The sequence below is a fragment of the Delphinus delphis genome, chromosome 2, assembly GCF_949987515.2.
Source record: "Delphinus delphis chromosome 2, mDelDel1.2, whole genome shotgun sequence".
NCBI classification, from domain to species: Eukaryota; Metazoa; Chordata; class Mammalia; order Artiodactyla; family Delphinidae; genus Delphinus; species Delphinus delphis.
Genome location: NC_082684.1, coordinates 170035935 through 170053032, shown reverse-complemented (window position 1 = coordinate 170053032; position 17098 = coordinate 170035935). Strand labels below are relative to the sequence as shown.

General features: G+C 42.5%; 1 pseudogene; it reads left to right on the top strand.

The window, feature by feature from the left end:
- The first annotated feature begins 217 nt into the window (after positions 1–217).
- LOC132419908 (ADP-ribosylation factor-like protein 6-interacting protein 1 pseudogene) lies at positions 218–827 on the top strand (annotated as a pseudogene).
- The last annotated feature ends 16271 nt before the right edge of the window (positions 828–17098 follow it).

Below are 17098 nucleotides of genomic sequence, written 5' to 3'. Positions count from 1 at the left end.
AACTAGATCCCGCATGCATGCCACAACTATGAGTCTGCATGCCACAACTAAGAGCCTGCATGCCGCAACTAAGAAGTCCGCATGCCACAACTAAGACCTGGTGCAGCCTAAATAAATATTTTTAAAAATCCTGCTCTCACTAGGGTTGTCGCAAGTGGCTCTGAGGAAAGCCAGTTTGGGGGTGTCTTGCTCTCGCTGAGGGGGCACCTTGGGAAAGATGGAGGAAGGAGATAATCGCAGCACCAACCTGCCGGCCGCGGGGACTGCAAGTCTGGAAGAGCAGCTGCAAGGATGGAGAGAAGCGATGCTGATGGCAGATAAAGTCCTCCGATGGGAAAAGGCCTGGTTTCCACCTGCCATAATGGGTGTGGTCTCTTTGGAGTTTCTGACTATCTACTATCTAGATCCATCCGTTCTGTCAGGTGTTTCCTGTTTTGTTATGTTTCTGTGCTTGGCTGACTACCTTGTTCCCATTCTAGCGCCTAGAATTTTTGGCTCGAATAAATGGACCACTGAGCAACAGCAGAGATTCCATGAAATTTGCAGCAATCTAGTAAAAACGACACAGAGCTGTGGGCTGCTGGAAACGCCTCTTTACGCTAAAGGAAGAAAAGCCTAAAATGTACTTTATGACCATGATCATTTCTCTTGCTGTGGTTGCTTGGGTGGGACAGCAAGTCCACAACCTCCTTCTCACACACCTGATAGTGACTTTCTTACTCTTGCTTCCTGGACTAAACCAACATGGAATCATTTTGAAGTACAGTGGAATGGCCAAAAGAGAGATAAACAAGCTTCTCAAACAAAAAGAAAAGAAAAATGAATAATGCATCTGCTTTATCCAGTGTGATTAACGGCGTATACGTTGTCCTTGGGGACAGTGTCTGTTATGCTGTCTGGATACTAACACGTTACAGAAGTAGCTCTTTGCTGTCCCTCATTCTGCCCTTAGTTAGTAGAAATTCCGACTTGCCAAGTAAGGCTGTATGCCCAGTGTCTTCATGGGTATGTTCTCATCAGCTGGCCTTATATGGACAACTCATTCATCATTACCACCTGTCTTGGTTTTTCTCACCCAGGGTTAATTGAACTCTTATTTTTAAAATAATACAGTGGTGAACGTCATCCTTTAGTACAGTTAACAGTGGCTTGGGATAACCGTTCAAGTTGATCTTTGCTGTAGCTGGATACAAGATAGTGGTCTGTGACTACAGGAAGCTGGTTCTACTGTCTGCTTCCACAGTCTGCTTAAACAACTGTCTGGCTTCATGAATATACAAACCAAGTTTACCACTTCTGATGAAGAGACCAATTAAGATTCACTCCTCATTCTGTCTTGATACCGTGGGAGAAGAATCCTCGTGGAATAAAATGAAACTAATTCCATGGCCTAGTATGTGTTGGCTTCTCCCTTGTGCAAAATTTAGCAATTTGTTGGAAACATTGATCCTTCCTCCCAAATGGGGAATCTGACAGGCTTAGAACTCTTGTTCCCTTGCACTTAAACTTGAACTTAGTACATCCTTAAAGACTTTTAAGTAGCAGGCTTACACGAGATGGTATTTAGGATTTTTAGCATACTTTTAATTTCAGATTTTCAGCTAACTGAAACTAAAGTACATAAGAAGTTAAGAGTCATGTCCATGGCCTTCCCTCCAAGACCAGCCAATAAAGAACAAAACTCATCCCGTGTTTAGTTCAGTAGAAAATCCTACTAGTTTTTCAAGACCGGAATAAGCCTTTAAAGGTAAGCCTCAAGATTCTCATTTTATGGTAACACTGGCCGCTTTTTGTCCCCATAGATGGAGTGGTTGAAATCTGTAAGAATGAACCTCCGAGGGCTGGAAGCGTGACATATTTGGGAACAATTCTTAAACTGATGAACTAGCTGTAATATAGTTTTGGGAATTGATTGCACGGATGTTGTAAAATCTGGACCTTGTGGTATATCTGTTCCTAGATAAGTGCCGTTTTCGCCCCTTCAATATTGCTGTAAACAGTGGCACCCAGGGAGCATATGTTTGACTTTTCTTTTTTAATGTTTCGTATACAAACTACCATGATTTACATGTGTTTCCTCACTGTAAATAAACTTGTCTTCCTATCTGGATTTTTGTGTGTATGTGTGCTCTACCAAGTAACTACTTCTGCAGTTTTAATCCTGTATTATTTCTTCTACTTTGTTTTGTGTAAAAGGGGAAAAAGAAAAAAGCTGGAATCCCCCCACCCCCCCCAAAAAAATCCTGAATCGGGATAACCAGCAAGGACCTACTGTATAGCACAGGGAATGCTGCTCAATGTCATGTGGCAGCCTGGATGGGAGGGGAGTCTGGGGGAGAATACATGTACGTGTATGGCTGAGTGGCTTTGCTGTGCACCTGAAACGATCACAACATTGTTAACCAGCTATACTCCAATATAAAATTAAAAGTTACAAAAAATCCTTAATCGGACTCACACTGTCTCTACCAGATGAAGTCCGAATTCTATAATATGGCACCCAAGACTCTTCATGATTGGCCCCTAACACTCTCATGTACATATTCCAGTTATTCTGAAAATTTTACTTTTCTTCACACACGCCATGTTCTCTCAGACTTCCATTCCTTTGCATACACTGGTTCTTTGGTTTGGAAGGTCCTTCCTAACTAACTCCTTTTACAGCTACCTCTTGTGTGAAGATTTCTTAGCACTACCTTCCCCCACAGTCCTTCTGCAATCTTTTCTTCCCAGTCTGTCATGAATACCTATAGCCTCCATCAGCACCAGTTAGATTACAGATCAAAAGTCACTTACTGGGAAGTCTGAAATCCAGAAAAATCTATGAAAATGAAAATATTTTTTGGTAACTCATTGGATGGCAAAAACTGAACTATTTGTATTTATAACCTCAATGGATTCTAATTTTGTTGCAGAAATATTAATGAGTTTCATTAGAGTGAAGCCTCAGACCCTACTGGCGTTCCTATGTAACATGTAGCATATATACCTGAGGCCCATTCCAAAAATGGCTACTGCAATATTTCTCGTGCCACAAGTTCTAGAACTTTCACTACTCATCAAGAGGTGAGTTCTATTTCCTCTCCCCTTGAAAATGAGAGTAATATTAATATGGACTTGATGAGTAAAAGCAGTGAATGACACCCATTGACTTCCAAGGCAGAGTCATTAGAGATGATATGCCTTCTGCCAGTTCTCCTCTCTCTCAGAATTCTTCCCTTGGAACCCAGCCACCATATCATGAGGAAGCCCAGCCACATGGTAAGACCACTTGCCCACAGCCCCAGCTAAGGTCTCAACCACCAGCCAGCATCAACTGACAGATGTGTGAGTGAGTGATGCCTTCGGATGTTGACTGCCCTTGGCATTCAGGTGCCCCAACTGTTGGCCGAATGGAACAAAGACAAGGTGGTACCACCACGCCCTGCACAAAATGCATATATATGAGAAAAATAAACATTTTTGTTGCTTTAGGGCACTAAGTTTTGGGGTAATTGTTCCGCAGCCGTAGTCACTGGAATCCCATCTTCACAAAAATGTGAAATATTCTTAATTCCAAAACCCATCAAAGGTTTCAGATATGTATACTCTAACTGTGCATTTATATATCAATTTTCCAATGGAATTACAAGTTTCTAAGAACAAGAACTAAGTCTTTTTATCTTAGTATTCTCAAAACCAATGTCTAAGATTAGGTAGGTCCACGAGGCATGTTTATTGAACGAATTTTGAATGAATGGGTCAATAAACAAATGAATAAACACAGTCCCAAACAAACAGTTATTTTAAAATAGTTTTGTGGGGGACTATACTTTCATTTAACTCAATCCATTGCTCAAAAATCATTTAGAATGACTTATTTTTATAATTATTTTCAGTTGAGGAGCTATACAAAAAGTCTCATTAATGTTGCTACTTTGTTTTTATCCAAAAGTGTTACCTGTTATGATTACATACTTTATCCATCACAGTATGTTCCAAATTGTCTTTGGCTGTTTCCAAAAGTCAAACGCGTCTTTAAGGATGAAGATTTTCCATTACTGAGAACAATCAAAATAATTTGACGTAAACTCTGAAGGTAATTCCAAAACAGAGACCCCAGTGTTTTTGAACAAGGCAATGTTCAAATGCAACGCAATGATGCATAAATGCAAAGATTTCAACATCCACGTCGACAACTTCGGGGAAAAAATTCCATTAATTTGGAGTGTAAGTTCTACTTTGCATGACAAAAATGTTTATCTCATGGTCACACATCATGTCACACATATATTTATCTATATGAGGGGAAAGGGAGGAAAGGAGGTAAAGAGGAAATCCACAGTGTCATGAAGACATGAAAAGATGATGTCAATTTATTTTTTTAATGTTCCTGTTGAGAATAACTGTTTTAGTGCTCCCAGGGAATCTTATAAAGATGGAACAGCGAGGCACTAGTTTTACAGTTTTGCTGCCCAACATCTGTTTGATCAGAGTTTGGTGGATTCTTACTGCCCCGCTTTTCCCCCTCTTCACTTTGTATGAACAGCATAAGCTAGGTTGTATGTAGGTGTACCCGAGGATAATTCACATCCCAAGGAAACATCACTGTGACAGCAAAAGGTCATTAGATAAATATAAATATTAACCACAGTGTCTCAGAAAATGCCAAAAGGGGACAGATCTTACCAACCCCAGCAAAATTTCTTGAAAATCCTCTTTCTTTCTTTCTCCTCTCTGAAATCTTCACAGGAACAGTGCCTCCAGACTCCCTTCTTTCTCTACATTTCCCCTCCAAACTCCCCTCTCCCCCTCTGTCTCATATCCCCCCCTTCCACACACACACACACACACACACACACACACACACACACACACACATCGCCTTCTTCCTTTTCTGCATTACCGCTCTCATCTTCTGAACCTGTTCCTTTCTCCTTTTGTCTCTTTCTGAGATCGGTGGAACTGTCCTCAGCTGCCTTTAATTCCCTCCCTCTCCCATGAACCTGGTGCAGGGCAACCCGGGACCAGAGACACAGTGCCGGTGAAGACAGGATTCTCCTTGCCAAGGTGAGAAGCGGGAGAGGCTGTGAATCCTCAAGTATTTTTTTCTCTTGTCATACCAACAACTTACAGGCAGAATTACGTTTCACTACACAGCATCATGGGCAACCTTAACCAGATATACTGTTAGGACATCATCAGGTACAACATGGCCCGGCTATAGCGCCCAGGTGAACAATTGAGGGAACATACTCACTGATAAATATTGCTGCAGTCCTGCTGGAAGCTGGTTAAATTGGTATTGATTTCAATGGCTGGGTAAAGCAGTCCTACGAGGAGGTTTCTCACATCTGGGGCTACCTCATTCCTGAGGACCTCTTCCTTTTCCGGGTACCTCAGCACCACTTTTCTAGGCCTAAGTTGGTGTTTAAAGCTCCGGAAAGTCCCAAGAGCTCTCCTACATCCCCATCCCCTCCCCTTCTCTCTGGCCTCTGAACCCTGGGTGAAGTTCTGGAGATTAAAGGGTAGGGAAGCTGCCGGAACGGAAATTCCTGTTAATGATAGGGTTGCCAAATAAAATATAGGCCACCCAGTTAAATGTGAATTTCACGTAAAGAATGAATGATTTTAAAAATAAACTATAAGTCTATCCCGTCAATATTGGGGGCATACTAAGAAATTATTCATTCTTTTTGTGAAATTCAAATTTAACTGGGTGCTTCTGTTTGATTGTTTGCTGCTACCTAGCTCTGGTAACCCTAATTTATGATAATCAACCACGAGTGAAAACCTTAGGCTTCAAAGTGGGAATTCCTAGGCATACACTGCCTCTTGAGTTGCCCACAAGAAAATATACCTGAGACATCAAAATATCAAAAAAGCAGTCTCTGAAAACGTCAAGATCAGACAGAGGGAGTCTGCAGCATTAAGATGCTTAAGTAGCTGGAAATGTTTTATTGGTGTCCTACAGACAGAGACCAAGTCAGCTGGTCCTTCGAATATATGGTGTGGTAGCCACATGAAAATGTACTTGTCAGCAAGTACAGATGAGCTCAAAGTCTCTTCTCAGCTCCAGGAAAGGGAGCTGGGAATTTCAAAGCAAAGAGCTTATAGGAATGTTTAAAAATCGGAAGGAAATCTCCATTGCCAAACTGACATGAGGCAGATCAAAGATGCTACAGTGAAACAGAACTACACCGACCCGGAAAACTTAAAGACGGTTGAGGGTAGCCATCGGCCAAAGTGTTCCAAAAACCCATGATTTTTTTCTCCTTGAAAAACACTAATACAATTGAGTAGAAAAGTGAAAATTTGGAGTGATAAAATACAGTCTAATCTGGCTAATTCGCACTTTCTTATCTTCAATCCTGATCATTCGCATAAAAGAAAAAAAAAAGACATTTCACCCTAATTCTTCAGAAAATGAAACTACTGCAGTCTCACTTCATAGGGCTAAATCATTATTTTAGAAGCAAATATGGAATATATTTTTACATAGTTATACACTATTTCAGTTAAATTAGTAAAAATTATTAGAATTGTATGATGTATCTATATAGATTATTGATTACTAATAATCAAATTATAAAACCAGAAGAATCACCAAATTACCCAAGTTTCATAGCAGATATCTAATTTATTTGTTTTGCTTTGCTGTTTTAAAAACTATTGCTACATTACCTCCACTAGATACAGATCTCATCAAAGCATTCTTGAGCAAAGGTTTTTAACGACAGGGCTTCCCTGGTGGCGCAGTGGTTGAGAGTCCACCTGCCGATGCAGGGGATGCGGGTCCGTGCCCCGGTCCAGGAAGATCCCACATTGCCACGGAGCGGCTGGGCCCGTGAGCCATGGCCGCTGAGCCTGCGCGTCTGGAGCCTGTGCTCCGCAACGGGAGAGGCCACATCAGTGAGAGGCCCGCGTACCGCAAAAAAAAAAAAAAAAAAAAGAAAAAGAAATAAAAAAAGGTTTTAACTACAAAGGATTTCACAGGTGAAATGAGCCTGTTTGGTCCCCCAGCAAGGATGGAACAGAGCCCGTACAAGATTAGGGGCAGCAGTAGCTATGGAAAGCAATGAGTGCGAAGCAGCTTCCTGCTCGTACAACTATCCCCTGTTGCCTGAATAGGATGGGGGCTCCCAGGTGAGTTTGAGTCAATGATAAGATTCAGCCTGAGCAAAAGCAGAGCTTCCCTGAGAACAGATCAGGGAACTAGGAAGAGGCTTCACAGTGAAGGCACAGGCAGTAACAGATGACAGTGCTGTTTATGTCTCCTCCGAAGAAGTCCAAAAACGACTTCGCACGTTCAGCGCTCCGTTTGAAAGGATGCTATTCTGCTGAAATATGACTTCAGAGTCATGATGGTTAATTTTATGTGTCAACTTGACTAGGCCATCGGGTCCCCAGATTGAACGTTATTTCTGGGTATATCTGTGGGAGTGTTTCTGGATGAGACTAGAAGTTGAATCAGTGGACTCAGTAAAGTAGATCCCCCTCCCCAGTGTGGGTGGGCATCATCCAATCCATTAAGGGCATCGGTAGAACCTTGAATAGAAAAAGGCAGAGGACGGAGAAATTTGCCCCTTTTGCTTGCTACCTGCCTGCTTGAGACGGGACACTGACCTTCTCCTGACCTTGGACTGGGATTTGCACCATCAGTTCCTATGGCTCTCAGGCCCTCAGACTCAGACTGGAATTACACCACCAACTTTCCTGGGTCTCCAGCTTGCAGATGCATTTCATGGGACTTCTCAGCCTTCGTAATCACACGTGCCAATTCCTCACATAAATCTCTTTATCTGTATGTCTACTGTTAACCGAAAACAATAAAGCGGCCAATTATTTTACCAGGAAAATGGGTTTATACTGGGGCAGCAAAGAGTTGCCATTCACGGTACGCAACTATGGCGAACCACCTGCAAGTCTGGTAATACACAGGAGAGGAAACTTTATAGAGGAGAAGGGAGAGTTGGGCGGGGCTCTTACAAGCAAAGAGTCCATTGGAGGAAACTGGGAGTTGGAAGTATAGTGGCTTTTCATTGGCTGAGTTGTAACAGTCTCTAATTGGCTGAGCTGTTGCCAGACAGAGAGAAAATTTTTCTTCCTCCTACTGGCCGTATTAAAGTAATGTCACTTCGTGCTGGAGATGCAAAGTAGGTCTCTTACTATTGGCATCTGTATTGACCTCAAGCGGTATGTGTGTGGTCACTGTTCTGCCTCCCAACTCCATTTCAGTGAAGTTCCCTTCATTAATTTTCACAGTATGTATATGTATTCTATATGTATATGTATATCTATATATCTATAGCTCTTCTATTGGTTCTGTTTCTCTGGAGAAGCCTAAAACAAGTCCATTAAGCATCACAGAGGGAAATGAACCCATACTCGCCAACCTGGAGGCCTCCTCCGGCACGTCCTCTCTCCCATCCACAATCACTCACCATCTGAATTCCATTTCCTATGTTTCATTCAGCGTTTTAGAAGTGACGGCCCTGTAAAAACAGCAGCTCTTTCTCATTTTAGCAGCTAACCAAACTGTAAACTCACCGAAGGCAGGAGAAGTCTCTCAGATCTGTATTTCCTAGGGGCCTAAAACCTAGAAGCAAGTGCTTTGCGCATAGATAGGGGTTTCAGTGAATTAATGAGTGTAATCTCCGAATTGCTAACATTTGCAAACAGTAATTAGCATGGTATTATTAATCTCCAAAACCAAACAAGACTGAATCACAGAGACCAATCTGCCTTCACAGTTCTCACCCGGACTCCTTCAGAAAAAGACCGAAGCACTCTGCCAGGGGAGTGGAGAACAGACTGCAGCCTCCGGAGGTGTGGCTGTGGCTTTACCAAACTTTGACCAGCATTAAATTAGCCAACAGAAAATGAATGAAAGTCCTGTCAGCATGTTACACACATCGGGGAAAAGAACATAAGAAATCGTATTAACAAAATACGCCTCTCTTTCTATAGAATTTGTTCCTTTGATCTTTATCCCAAACCTTCTTTGACATAATTAACTAAAGACTGAAAACCGAAGATGTGAAACACACGAAAGCCCATTAGATTACATAGCCCACGTTATTGGGCCCCATGTACAATTAAGTGTTCTTTATGGAAGTATTTTCTAGAACTTTGTCTAATCCATTTCCAGTAGACTTGCTCTAAATGTTTCAAAGTCTTCTTCTGAAGAACTTATTCCAGTTAGGCACATCTTTGATACCTGACTGTTATTCTGAGATTTCTGTTTCAATTTGTCTCATTTCATTTTTGCCCCATTACTCCTCCTTAGACCCTTTCCCCGTCACCATATTGTAGATAGTTTTCATATTCCCTTTTAGGCATAATTTAACCATGCTTCACACATTAACTTGAGTAGACTGTATATGGTATAAATTACAGAGAACAGCGATGTGTGAAGACATACTGTGAATAAATTAAAGCATTAATTTCAGGCATATCAAACTAACACTTTTCAAATTTGTGGTTCCTATAATTTTCAGACCTGTTTCTGAGGTCTTCGGAATGGGGGAATTGAATGGAAAATTAGTCTAAAACTTCTACTTTTATTTCATAGGATGGAGACCGGCCATTTCCATGAATATTTAAAAGAGGAAGAATTTTAAAAGGTGAATTTAACACAGAGGACCTACTCAGATTTAAGGAGATGTTGACATTCAGACATACAGGTGAGAAAGACTGTTTAGCAACTCACCAGACGTAATCACCACCAATCTAGCAGTGAAGAGAATTAATGCTATTGCCAATCAGGAGAGGACTTTACGGCCCTCTGAGTATTTGTGCAACTTGGTACAATGAGTCTGAGTTGACTGAAGAAGAGAACATGTTTATAATATGAAGGGAAGATTTAAAAATGAGAACCTAACTCAAATTTAACCGAAATCTCTAGGTGGAAATGAAAATATTCCCAGCACAGGCTCTCCTGGGATCCTGGGGTTTCTGGTTTCCACAACTGATACAGAATCACAGGATATACATGGAACTGGCACCAAAACACACACACACACACACACACACACACACACACACACACACACACACTTCTTTTTACGTAGTGAGACTTGAGAAGAAGGATCAAGTTCATTCTTGTTCGCAGTTTTATTACTCTTCATAGTATTTATCACTTATGCCATGCCTGACACAGAGTAGAAGTTAATAAATGTTGGTTGAACAAATTCATTTATCTGGCACTGATTTCTCTAGTTAAGGAATCAAATAGAAAGATACCATGCGTACTTCTCTGCTAACCCTCCCCCCGCAAACCAATATAGAATGGGAAAAAGTTCTTTAATTTCCTAAAGGTAGGCTTTGAGATAGTATTAGTCCTCAGAATATAACTGGGAAGCATCTAACATCTCACCATCTAATGAAGGTCCTAAAGATGACGCTCATGAAGGCAGAGGCAGTGTCCCATTTTTCTCTTGATATCAGCTCATGACATGGGCATGAGATGAGGTAATAAATAAGAGCCAGTTGGAACAGCTGACCTACACTGTGTTAGCCCCCTATCTGAGCACTTACATGCTTTCTTTTTGGCTGCACTGGGTCTTAGTTGCGGCATGCAGGATCTTCACTGTGGCATGCGGGATTTTCTTAGTTGCGGCATGAGGATTCTTAGTTGCAGCATGCGGACTCTTAGTTGCGGCATGCATGCGGGATCTAGTTCCCCAACCAGGGATCAAACCCAGGCCCCCTGCTTTGGGAGCACGGAGTTTTACCTACTGGACCACTAGGGAAGTCCCCGTGAGCACTTACATGCTTTAATCCATTTACTTTTTACAATAATTCTGCGTGGGGGTATAGTTCTTACCCACAGTTTCCAGTTCTTACCATAAGGCATTCTAAGAGGATTAGTATCAATAAGTAACTGCCAGTTATCAATGTATTGTCTCTCAGCTCCAAACCCACCCTTCTGTGAGCGGGAGGCTGGCGGAATGTGAGGCTGTCAACAGAGGGCGCCAGAGAGACACTGCAAGGCCACAGCCCCAGGAAGACCCTCCATGGCAGGTATTCAGGTGGGAGCCCGGTGGCTAGCTTGGAGGAGTCCAGCTGCACTTCGGGCCGCAGTGTCCTCACTGGGAGCTGTTTCTGCAGACCAGCTCTGGTCCCACCTTCGGGAACGTCTCTCCCCACTAGCAGGCTACGTGTTCACGAGGTAGCCACAGCTTCTCGGAAGGGGAGTGACTCCCAGCCTTGGGGTTGGGGGTGGCTTAGGGGGATGGAGGTGGAGGTGGGAGTGGGCCCCTCCCTTCATCCTAAGTCCCTTTATTGTCTCCTTTCCTTCAGCCAAGACGCAGTGGCTGCAACCTCTGTACCCCTTGGATGCTTTTTATCCCGTTTAGGAGCTAAGCTCCTTCTACTGGTTAGGAGTTCTTCATATTAAATTGTCCCGATATAGTGCTGGGAGGATGCCGTATTATATCACACCCCGAACTGACCAAGATGGTGCCACTAGGAAGCAATCAACCTGGACTTCAAAGCCAGGAGGTCTGATACCAGAGGACACGCTCCAAACTTCAATGCTATGTTGTCTCAAACATTTGGGAGAAAATCCAGGTTAACTTCCCCTATGGCCTGGGCACCACTAATGCCGCAGGAAGAATTTACTTATTACCTAGGAATTTCATTCAATGGCAAAGATGAGAATTGTGATACAAGTACGGCACAGACTAAAACCATGACCGTGGATTTCAATATTTCAAATCACTTTCACATGCAGGATTTTACGCAAACAACTTTGTAGAGGGAATAAGCCATGTGTTATTATTCCTGTAGATATAGAAACTGAGGCCTGGAGACATTAAAAATTTACATGGGTAGTTGTACTAAGGTCTCCCAACTCCCTGCCAGAACTTTGTCTATAATATCACCGTTTTGTCTTGAAGTTTAGTTGCTCTGGAGTCAATCTGACAAGGAGACCAAAAAGACCCACGTCCTAATTCTTGGAGCCTCTGCGTATGACCTTATATGGAAAAAGGGTCTTTGCAGATGTGGTTGAGGATCCTGAGGCACAGAGATTATCCTGGAGAATCAGGGCGGCTTTAAATGCCATCATAAGAGTCCTTATAAGAGACAGGCAGAGGGCTTCCCTGGTGGCGCAGTGGCTGAGAATCCGCCTGCCAATGCAGGGGACACGGGTTCGAGCCCTGGTCCGGGAAGATCCCACATGCCGTGGAGCAACTAAGCCCGTGCACCACAGCTACTGAGCCTGCACTCTAGAGCCCGCGAGCCACAACTACTGAGCCCGCGTGCTGCAACTACTGAACCCCGCGCGCCTAGAGCCCGTGCTCTAGCAACAAGAGAAGCCACTGCAATGAGAAGTCCGCGAACCACAACGAAGAGTAGCCCCCCGATCACCACAACTAGAGAAAGCCCGCGCGCAGAAACGAAGACCCAACGCAGCTAAAAATAAAATAAAATAATAAATAAATTTATTTAAAAAACAAAGAGAGAGACAGGCAGAGTGAGACTTCACACACACAGAGAAGGTGTCATGAAGACAGAGGCAGAGACTGCAGGGATGCGGCCACAAGTGAAGGAATGCCTGCAGCCTCCAGAAGCTTGGCCTCCAGAAAGAGGCCAAGAAAAGTTCCCCTCCAGAGCCTCTGGAGGGAGCACAGCCCTGCTGCCACCTGAATTTTGGCCCAGTGGGATGGATTTCTGACTTCCGGCCCCCAGAACTGTGAGGGGCCACCAAGTTTGTGGTAATTTGTTACAGCAGCCTCAGGAAACTAATAGATTGACAAATTCAAGTTTAAAAGAAAAGCATGCATATAGAAAATAATTTCTTTTTCTTTTCTTTTTTGTTTTTTGGCCGTGCCACGCAGCTTGCAGGATCTTAGTTCCCCAACCTGGGATCGAACCCACACCATCAGCAGTGAAAGTATGCAGTCCTTACCACTGGACCACGGGGGAATTCCCTAGAAAATAATTTCTTAATGTGATATAAAAAGATCTATACGGTTGATCCTTGAGCAACACTGATTTTAACAGCACGGCTCCACTTATACTGTACTTGGATTTTTTCCAGTAATAAGTGTTACAGTACTGCATGACCCGCAGTTGGTTAAATCCTCGGTTGCAGAACCTCTGATGTAGAGGAAACACAGATAAGGAGGAACTGCATATACAGAAAGCAGACTATAAGTTACATTCAGATTTTTGACTGCGCCAAGGGTCAGCGCCCCTAACCCCTGAGCTGTTCAAGGGTCAACTGTAAACCTACTTTCATTAAATTTCAGAATGTTAAGAACATTCAGAATGAAAATACAAGCTACAGATTAGAAGACATTTGTAATATAAATATTCTACAAAGGATTTATATCCAGAATCTAGAAAGAACTCCTTCAAATTAATGAAAAAGACCAACAACTCAAAAAGTTTTAAACGGCCAAAAGTCTTGAACAGGCCCATCACAGAAAAGGATATCCAAACGACCGACAAGCACATGAAAATGTGCTTAATGTCACTGCAAGTTAAAATCCCAATGAGAGGGCTTCCCTGGTGGCGCAGTGGTTGAGAATCCGCCTGCCGATGCAGGGAACGCAGATTCATGCCCCGGTCTGGGAAGATCCCACATGCCGTGGAGCGGCTGGGCCCGTGAGCCATGGCCACTGAACCTGCGCGTCCGGAGCCTGTGCTCCGCAACGGGAGAGGCCACAACAGTGAGAGGCCCGCATACCGCAAAAAAAAAAAAAAAAACCAATGAGACAATGGTGTACCACTACACCCTGATAATACCAAGTGTTGGTGAAGATAAGGCACAGCCAGCACTCGCATACACTGCTGGTGAGAGTGCAAATTGGTACAACTACTTAGGAAAACTATTTTACAGTACCTGCTAAAGGCAAACATATACACACACACACACACACATAATTCAGAAATTCCACTCATGAACATATACACAAGATAACATGTGCTTATATCCACCAAAAGACACAAACTGAAATGTACAAGAATATCCATCAAGAGTAGAATGGATAAAACTTTGCAGTATGTTTATATAATGAACTAATATAGAGCAAAGAAAAAGAATGAACTCATACTGTACCCAACAACAGAAGTGAACCTTGCAGACCTAATGTTGAACAAAAGAAGCCTGACACAAGATGGTACACACTGTACGATGCCATTTTTTTTTTTTTTTTGCAGTACACGGGCCTCTCGCTGTTGTGGCCTCTCCCATTGCGGAGCACAGGCTCCAGACGCGCAGGCTCAGCGGCCACGGCTCACGGGCCCAGCCGCTCCGCGGCATGTGGGATCTTCGCGGACCGAGGCACGAACCCGTGTCCCCTGCATCGGCAGGCGGACTCCCAACCACTGCGCCACCAGGGAAACCCTGTATGATGCCATTTTTATGAAGTTCAAGAACACGTGAAACCAAGCTCTAGTGATAGAGGTTAGACTTGCGGCGTCCTTGTAAGGGGTATCTGCTGGGAGGGGAGCAGCTCCCACAGGGGAGCTGACCGGTGTGCTGGAAGTGTTCTAGATCTTAACCTGGAGGGAGGGCAGTTATACGGATGTAGACGGAAGCAAAAGAAATTGATTGAGGTGTACACTTAAGAGGCATGTTCTTTACTGTATATAAGTTAGATCTTAATAAAAAAAGAACATTAAATTTTTATCTTAAAGAAATGGCAGAAAGGTAGTAAGGTTAACGTATCACATTTAAGAGTCAGGAAACCGGTATGGCATTCGAGTTTCACTAAAAAATGGTCTTATGAAAACTGATTGTCCTCATTTGCAAAATTGGAATATTAATATCTACCAACCTCCTATAGCAATTAAGAGCATTAGATAATGTGTAAGTATTCTTGAGTTCCTATAAGAGAAGCCTCATATAAATATAAGGTAACATTTTGGGTGACACATTCCAAGATCTCATTTTCACTTAAGTAATCTCTTACAGATATTACCTCCTGTCTTTTAAGTTACAGTCGCTAAACTCATAAAGTAAATGAAAGTGGAAACTTGAGTTATGCCAGCAACAAATTGATAAACTGAGGCTCCAGGAGGGCCGCCTCTTATTCTTACTATGACCCTTCTGAAGGGCGATCATCATAAAATGAAAAGTTAATACTTATTAAATCTTCCTGAAGGATTCAGAATCTACTTACAGGATTTTCAATTCCAGAGACTCCAGTCAAAGATTTATAAACAGCCTCGAGCCCTAATACCATCCTGCTTATCTGCTTCTTTGTGAGGGTTAAACAATAACCAGGTGTAGTCATATCTATGTACACAGCATGGTTGAAATCATATAATTCCTCTGCATCTGAGCCGCCTCATGTGGTAGCACTGGCCGTATGTAGCTGTCAAGCACTTGAATTTGGCTAATCTGAATTGGTTTGTCCTCTAAGTGTAAAATACACACCCTTTTCAAGAGAGTGTACACAGAAAAAGAATGTAAACTATCTCATTGATATGTTTATATTGATTACATGTCAAAATGATAGTATGTCTAATATACTGGGTTAAATAAGATATATTATTCAAATAAATTTAACCTGTTTATTTTTACTTTTTAAAAATGTGGCTACTACAAAACTTTAAATTCCATTTATGGCTTGCATTATATTGCTGTTGGACAGCAGGGCTGTGAATAAAGATGGAGATCTTCATGATGCTATTCCTCTCAGGACAGAGTTTTCAGAAATGGAGTTTTAAAAATTAGGGTTAAGATTGCTTAAATGTTCTCTGGCCAAATTACCTGTCTTATGTCAGAGATTAAAACCTACATTTAATCCTTATAATCAACTGAGTTTTAGAATGGTCATATGATAAGATATTTGGCCTACCTGAAGTCATGGAATATTTGACCAGTTTTCCCTGAGCTTTAATCATATGTAAACCTGCGGTTCTAAAACCTTTGGGGAAACTTGAACTACTGAAACAGAGACGTGACCTTAGTACGTCTCCTACAGGACTATCCAGAACACCCCGACACAAAAAGTATATTCAATTAACCAGAAACAATACTGCTACAAACTGAACTGTGTCCCCTGTCCCCGAACTCTTATGTTGAAGCCCTAGCCCACAAATGTGATGGTATTGAGAGGTGGGGCCTTTGGGAGGTAATTAGATTTGGATGAGGTCATGAGGGTGGAAAAAAGTCAAGGAGAACGATCATTATTTTAAAACATTATCACAATGAAACATTTTTTCTTGACTGTATCAAAATTATTTTCTTAAGCAAATGGAATTCATATTCCCACTTGAACTGAAAATGCTAAGTTTTTAATATCCCCCTAGGGATGTGCTTCCTGGTGTGTCACCTTCAATGATTTTATCATAGCTTGAGCATAATAAAAATCTCATTGTATGCTCCAAGGCATGAACGATCCTAAATGTTCCTCCATCAGTACAGTGCTCAGCCTTGTGGCTTCTGGAATAACATTTTTGTTTGTTTGTTTTTATTTATTTTATTTGTTTATCTTTGGCTGCGTTGGGTCTTTGTTGCTGTGTGCCAGCTTTCTCTAGTTGCAGTGAGCGGGGGCTACTCCTCGTTGCGGTGCGTGGGCTTCTCATTGCGGGGGCTTCTCTTGTTGCGGAGCACGGGATCTAGACACGCGGGCTTCAGTAGTTGTAGTGCGCGGGCTCAGTAGCTGTGGCACACGGGCTTAGTTGCTCCACGGCATGTGGGATCTTCCCGGACCAGGGCTCGAACCCGTGTCCCCTGCCTTGGCAGGTGGATTATTAACCACTGTGCCACCAGGGAATTCCTGGAATAACCTTTTTAAAGGCATTACAAAAAAAGAAAGAAAGGGTCCCAGCCCAGGGAGCAGCCTCATATGCTTTGTTTCTTTAGAAATCTTCAAAACATCTTTAGGTGTTTGGTTTTAAAGAAAGAGGGGGAAAAATGGTAGAGAACCAAATAGGGTAGTTGATCAACCCTTGTTATCACGTTAATCCCTTCTGCCACCTTTTAGAACTCCAAAAAATCTATACAAAATTTTGTCCTGCACATATTTTCTTGGAAAAGGCCCTGAGCTCTGAACATAATCTCCAAGGAGACAGTGACCAAAAAAGTAAAGAACCTCTTATTTAAGGGTTTGCTTTAGCGCACTCGGTGAATGGTCCTCTCTCTCACCTCCATGCC